This window comes from Vulpes vulpes, chromosome 16, assembly GCF_048418805.1.
Source record: "Vulpes vulpes isolate BD-2025 chromosome 16, VulVul3, whole genome shotgun sequence".
Lineage (NCBI taxonomy): Eukaryota > Metazoa > Chordata > Mammalia > Carnivora > Canidae > Vulpes > Vulpes vulpes.
In genome coordinates this window covers 90376071-90382449 of record NC_132795.1, presented here as the reverse complement: position 1 = coordinate 90382449, position 6379 = coordinate 90376071, and the positions used below count along the sequence as shown (strand labels likewise).

General features: G+C 43.3%; 1 long non-coding RNA gene across 2 annotated transcripts; it reads right to left on the bottom strand.

The window, feature by feature from the left end:
- Positions 1-1535: 1535 nt before the first annotated feature.
- Positions 1536-6377, bottom strand: LOC112915281 (uncharacterized). Of its 2 annotated transcripts, none has more exons than XR_011997861.1 (3): positions 6069-6377; positions 5461-5583; positions 1536-3226 (listed from the first exon to the last, which is right to left on the bottom strand). It is a non-coding gene; the product is annotated as an uncharacterized lncRNA (long non-coding RNA). The 2 variants fall into 2 exon arrangements; XR_003234036.2 differs by lacking the exon at positions 1536-3226 and adding an exon at positions 3881-3966.
- Between the last annotated feature and the right edge of the window lie 2 nt (positions 6378-6379).

Genomic DNA, 6379 nt, shown 5'->3' with positions numbered 1-6379 from the left:
ACATGAGTGAGCTTGGAAGCAGATTCTCCAATCTCTCAGTTGAGCCTTGAAATGACTGTGTCCCTAACCAACAACTTGACTTACCCTTTAAGAAATCCTGAGCCTGAACCATTCAGCTAAGCTATCCCAAATTTCTGACCCTTAGAAACTAGATGAGGTAATAATGTTTTATTGTTTTAGGGAAGTATTTTACATAACATTACATAGATAATTAATACAGTGGGCATCTTGGTTTCACCCATCTTTTCACCAATAAGTATGATTGTTATTTTTTGTTTGTTTGCTAGATGTCCTTTATCGAGTTAAGGAATTTTCCTTTTGTTCCTAGTTTAAGAGATTTGTTTTAAACATGTATGGATGTCAAATTTTTTGGTATCTTTTTTTTTAAAGATTTTACTTATTCATTAGAGACACAAGAGAGAGAGAGAGGCACAGACACAGGCAGAGGGAGAAGCAGGCTCCATGCAGGGAGTCTGATGTGGGACAGGATCCCGGGTCTCCAGGATCACACCCTGGGCTGAAGGTGGCGCTAAACTGCTGAGCCACCCGGGCTGCCGGATTTTTTTGGTATTTATTTGAGATTATTTTATGACTTTTCTGCTTATATTAGTCTTTTCAAAGAATTAATTTTGGCTCTGTTGATTTTCTCTATTGCACATTTGCCTTACATTGCTTTAGTTTTACATGCTTATTATTTCTACTTTCCTTTGAATTTTTTTTTTTTTTTTAATTCATGAGAGACAGAGGGGTACAGAGACACAGGCAGAGGGAGAAGCAGGCTCCACGCAGGAAGCCCGATGTGGGACTCGATCCCGGGACTCCAGGATCACACCCTGGGCCGAAGGCACATGCTAAACCGCTGAGCCACCCAGGGATCCCCCAGCACATTTTCATCACCCCAAACAAAAGCCCCATTCCCTCTAGTAGTCACTCCCTATTTACCCTCTCCCCAGTCCCGGGAAACCACTAACCTTTCTGTCTCTGTGGACTTGCCTATCCTGGACATTTCATATAAGTGGAATCAGACTGTGTGTGGCCATTTCTTTCACTCAGCATAAGGTTTTCATGGTTCATCAACCTTGTAGCATGTATCAGAAGTTCATCCCCTGTTTTTAGTGTAAATTCATGGCCCTCTGCCCCTGTATTAATACCTTGGAACATCAATTTAGCATTTATTACAACAAATGTTATAGTCTAAAGTTAAAACACATTTTTGCAATTTCAATATCAGATTGCATACAGACCAAATAAACTTTACATAATAACAAGACATTTCCATCCATGACTGGGACATGTGAGCCTTCATATTGATCTCAGCCCCCCACAGGTGCTTTTTAAGTCATGAAGGTTATCCTCAGCTTCCCATCTCCTTCTTAGTCTCTGGCTCAGCCCTGGTTCTTCTTGTGCTGATATGGCTATAGGAACAGCAGCTGTGGCAGGGGTTAAAAACAGCTGTAGCAGCTGCAGCCACAGCCTCTTCCTTCTTATATTTCTTTTTTGGGGGGGCCTGTTTTGCTTCTTTTATACTTTTGTCTCTTTCTTTCTTTCTTTCTCTTTCTTTCTTTCTCTTTCTTTCTTTCTTTCTTTCTTTCTTTCTTTCTTTCTTCTTTTCTTTCTTTCCTTCTTTCTTTCATCTTTCTCTTTCTACGTCCTTCTTTGGGATTCCTTGCAGTAATGGGTTTGGTGGCAGGCTTTCAGTCTTTTTGATCAGTGACATGGGTAATCTGTTTATAGAGGGTGACTGAGACTGGACAGGGGATGGAGGTGCTTGGGGGTTTTAGCTACTGGCTCAGGAGATCTGAGGTCTGTGGAGCCGGAGGCCACTGGGAGATCGAATGCTCTTTCTAGGTAGATAGGCTCAGGGAAGACTCTTTCCCATGCTTTGATAGCAATGCAGGTGAAGTCTGTTGCCGACTTCTTTGGGGGGTGAAGAATGAAAGACCCTGTGCTTTGGGTGGAGATGGTGATGCCCTTGTTTAGGAGGTGGAAAAGAAACACACATCTCATCTGTTTTGGAGACCGTCTTGAGAATATTGAGCACTGATGTGGGGTAGGAGAAGGGGGCTCTTCCATTGGTAACATCATGGAAGACCTTGGAAGACCAGCGTCTTGAAGAGGAGTGAGGAGGAAAACGGCGTCCTCTACTGGTGATGAGGAGGGAATCCACCTACCACAAGGGAATCCTCTTCCTGGCCCTTTGGCTTTCGTGGTGAGAAAGAGGCCTGAGAATCCACACCATTTTTCAAATGGGACCCCATGAGTCGCTCATCATCATCTAAAAGGAGGATCCAGAGTCAGATGAAGACTGCTGGTTTTGGCATCTGGTTTGGTGTCTCTGCTGCACAGAATCTGTGGCAACCATTTTGCCACCTTTATGTTCTTTGGATTCAGAGAACTCTTTTCCAGGTTTTGGGGCTGGCGAGAGGGGCTCTTTTCTCATTACCTTTATATTGTGTCCCTTTACCTGAAGGTCTCCTTTAGAGATACAGAAACATGAGCTTGTCGGTACAGCTTGGCTGCTGGGAGGTTAGGAAATGAATTTTTGGTGTTGTTGCTGGAGATGTTGGTGCCTTCTCCTCAGAGGGCATGTGAAGGACATAACCTACAAGTTTTTTTGAGGGAGCCAGATGTTTTTTGTGATTGGCAACCAGACAAAGCAGACAATGAGCTATTTCTAGACAAGGATGCTGATGAGCACTTTTTTCTGTCTCTCTTCTAAGCCTTGATGGAGTTCAAGGAGATAGCCACCTCCCTAGGCATGGCTTGCTGCTAGGTGAGCCAACCAGGGCAAGCATGAGGAGAATAGTGTCTTGGTCAAAACTCTTTTTCTTTTTTTTCCCCCCGAAAAGGTTCATACCAGGCTCTGGTACAGGTTCAGGTTGGGGAATTTTCAGGATGTCACTGAAGTGGCGACTTGTACTGAAGGTTCTTTTTAGTTTTCTTGAAGATTCTGGGAATGCTGGTTTTTCTTTTTCTGGAGCTGGGGAAGGACTCTGGCTCATGGTTCTGATGGGGAAATTGAACATAATTGTGCTTTCTCTCTCTCCTGACTGGGCAGGAAAAGAGAGACCAATTGGAGTCTTCTTGGGTTTCAGGAAGACTCTCTCCTTTCTCTCTCTCTGCTGCTTTTTCTTTCTTTCTGCTCTTTATCTTTGTTTTCACCTTGCTTTTTCATAAATACCAATTTTTCTTTTCATTCTGCCTCTGCTTTATTTCTTCTTCAGATCTGGGAAAGCAGAAAGTATTCCAGTGATGTCTCATAGGAGGAGCCAAAGTTCTCCCATAAACTAACTTTCCAGCTCTTTTTTTTTCCATTCAAAAACCCAGTCAGGTTGATTCTCATAATATTGGAGTCTGGAGTCTCCAAATATACCCAAAAGAGTTGGGTCAGAGGCACAATGGGACGCTTACTCTGCTGTAACCTAATAAGGTGATGGTACTATTTACTTAAATTCAAGGAGTAACTTCTATTTTGGTTCAGTCCTTCACTTCTAATTGGTTGACTAAACTCAGTCACAACATCCTCTTCAAACCCAAGAATTTCTGTTACTTGTTTTGTTATCCAAGGCTTTGTAACCTCCAGATTTGCTTTGCTCATATCTGCCAATTTTTCTAGGCATTCTGTACATTTCAGCTATTTCAGTAGCTTCTGTTTGTTTTTGAAGCAATGATCTTTTTTTGCAGTTGTTCTATAGAAGAATCCCAGGGTTATGTTGTTCTAACATCACTTCTTTACTCCAAGTGCCAGAGCTCTTTTTTTTTTTTTACCTGGCTGAGGCTTTCTCAGAGTTACATTGCAGTTTCAACCTCCTCCAACACAATTATTCTACTTTCCCTCTCTTTTCTAAGGTGTTAGACTATATCTTGGCCTGGAGACTTCCTACTCTTCCCTTTATCTTTCACAGGAATTTCCCCCAGTAAATCTCTTGCACTTCCAACTCCTTAGTGTCTGCTTCTTGACTCAAACTGACAGAAAAAAGAAAAAAGAAGAAGAAAAAAAAGGAAACAACCCAAGTAACCATCAACAGGTATATGGATAAACTTTGAAAAGTAAAAAAGTGGGGTGCCTGGCTGGCTCAGTTGGTAGAGTGTGCAACTCTTTATCTTGGGCTGTGGGTTCAAGCCCCACAGTGGGGAGTAGAGATTAAAAATAAAAATCTTTAAGAAAAAAGTGAAAAAAGACAATGTTAATAGTGCAGATTAAATTTAAGAGTATCCCTTGTCTGTAACTCTTACATTATAAAGAACACACACACATACAAAAAATTAAAAATGAAGAAAATTCTTCCAGTATTGGAAAGCTATTATCTTTCAGCAAAGAATACTATTCAGCACTTTAAAATGAACAGACTGCTCATATACACAACATGGATGAATTAAGAATAAAAACCAAAAGAAACTAATATTCTGAGCAAAAAACCTGAAAGCAAAAGGAGTACATACTACATGATTCCATTTATGTGAAGTTCTAGAACAGTCAAAGGGATGGAATGGGGGATAGGCTCGGAAGGGCACAAGAGATCTTGCTGGAATAATGGAAATGTCCTGTATCTTTCTTTGCTATTTCAAATTTTTATTTAAATTCTAGTTAACACATAGTTAACTAGAATAGTTTGGTTTCAGGAATAGAATTTAGTGATTCATCAGTTACATATAACACTCAGTGCTCATCATAACAAGGGCCCTCCTTAATCCCCATCACCTATTTAGTCCATCCTCCACCCATCTCCTTCCATCAAACCTCAGTTTGTTCTCTATAGTTAAGAGTCTCTTATGGTTTGCTTCCCTCTGTCTCTCTTTTTTTTCTTTCCCATATGTTTATCTGTTTTGTTTCTTAAATTCCACAAATGAGGGAAATCATATGGTATTTGTCTTTCTCTGCAAATGTTCTGTATCTTAGTAGTGGTATGATCTCATGAGTGTATGTATTTGTCAAAATTCAACTATGCATTTAAGATGTTTAATTCACTGCATATGTTACCTCTCAATACAAAAGTACAGAATCCATTCTTCTTATGATGACGTAAGATTTGTCATTTTGCTCTTATAAATCTGTCCATTTCTGCCCTATATACTTTGCAGCTATATCATTAGGTATCTGCAAATTTAGAATATTGTTGGCAAATAACTTTTCTGCTCTTCTACATACACACATGACCGGTCCTCCATACTTATCCCCTCTATTCTGTTCTAATCTTCCATTTGCAGTGCTTCAGCATGTAGGTCTGTCTTGCTGTTTTGGGGTCAGGCCCCAAGAGGGGCACTGTGGCCACAGAACCATCTGCATGTGAATGACTAGAAGTCCCTATATTTATGGCATCCATATACCTCATAAGCTTCTAGCTCTAGCTTCTGCTCAGAATCCAACCAGTATCCGTTCCAGTATGCAAAGCAAGTCTCAGCCAAAACAAAGAACAGCCTGAAGGAGGTGGGGAAATGGGGGATTTTGCAGATACTCACTCCAGCTCCATATGCAAGAAACGCTTGGTAAGAAGAGTTCAGAGGTACCTGGCTGGCTCAGTCAGTAGAGAGTGTGACTCTTGATCTCAGAGTCCTGGTTCAAGCTCCATGATGGATGTAAAGCTTGATTAGAAAAGAAAAAATGATTAAAAAAAAGAAAATGAGCTCAGACCTCAGAGATAAGTTCTAGGCAGCACATGCACATGCAGCACATGCAGCACATGCCGCAGCTTAGGGCTCCTGGGCACGACGAGGCTGAAGGATAGGGAGGAGAGGGTGACGGCAGCCTCAGCCTGAGGCAGCAGGGACTTAGGTAGCAGGTGGCTGAGGCTGCACCGCAGTCCCATGGGACAGGGGGAAGCCGCCTCTTGAAACGCCCAAATCTTGAGTGGGGAGCTGCTGATGGGGTGAGGTGGAGGTGGGATGTGTCTGCGGCTACTGTTCAAGTTGGTGGGCCCTTGCAGCAAACGCCCGCTTCGTGCACCTGCAATTTCAATCACTGGTGGGTGGGCCAGGCTCCACCTAACTCTGGGCTTTGATTGGTCAAACCAAGAAAAAAAAAAAGAAGAAAAAGCCCGGTAGCTCTCAGGTCAATCAGCAGAACGTACCTCTGCTCCCCCTTCTCGGGCTCCGGGGCAGCCGTGTCAGGTAACAGGTGCGAACCACGCGGCTGCCCTGAGGTCGCCACGCGACAGCATCGCCTGCTTTCCGCCGCCGCCGTCACCACCGTGTTATTTCAGTGAATGAAAACGCGCTATTGTTTTTTTTCTACAAAGCGAGTCGTTTCGCCGGTAGGAGGCGAGCAGCGCGCACCCGGGCGGCGAGGCGCGAGGCCGGCGCAGAGGCGCCCCTTCCCGCCCGCCAACCCTCTAAGCCAGCGAAGGCGCAGCCTCGCGCCGCGCCTCCCGGAAGCGCCCGC